The following is a 624-nucleotide window of genomic DNA, read 5'->3' on the forward strand; positions in this document are numbered from 1 at the left end:
CCGAGTTTGGAAGTTCAAGTCCACCAAGCTACTCGATTAGAAAAAGATGAGGCTTGTTGCTCCTGAATATTTACAGCTTCTGGAACCCTATGCAGGATCTTTATAATTAGAACAAATTCGAGGGCACTTAACAACAAATATATATCTGTATGTGTGTGTGTGTGTGGTACTGGTTATGTGCTGTGGAGTTAGCTCTGACTCATACTGGGTATTCAAGGCTGTAAATCTCTATGGGAGCAGGAAGCCTCATCGTTATCCCTCAGAATCGCTGGTAGTTTTGAACTGCTGACCTTGAGACTAGCAGCCCTACTTGTAAGTACAATGCTATCAGATTTCCTTGTGTGTGTGTGTATAAAATACAGTTACAAACTTTATATATATATACACATAAATACATGGTGGTGGTGGTGGTGGTGGTGGTTATGTGCTGTGGAGTTGGTTCCAACTCATAGCAACCCTGTACAGGGTTTCTGAGGCTATAAATCTTTACGGGAGCAAAAACCCTCATCTTTCTCCTGCGGAACAGCTGGTAGTTTTGAACTGCTGACCTTGCAGTTTGCAACCCAATTTGTAACCACTATGCCACCAGAGCTCCTTACATACATGCACACACACACACACACA

Source organism: Chrysochloris asiatica, unplaced genomic scaffold, assembly GCF_000296735.1.
Source record: "Chrysochloris asiatica unplaced genomic scaffold, ChrAsi1.0 scaffold00121, whole genome shotgun sequence".
NCBI classification, from domain to species: domain Eukaryota; kingdom Metazoa; phylum Chordata; class Mammalia; order Afrosoricida; family Chrysochloridae; genus Chrysochloris; species Chrysochloris asiatica.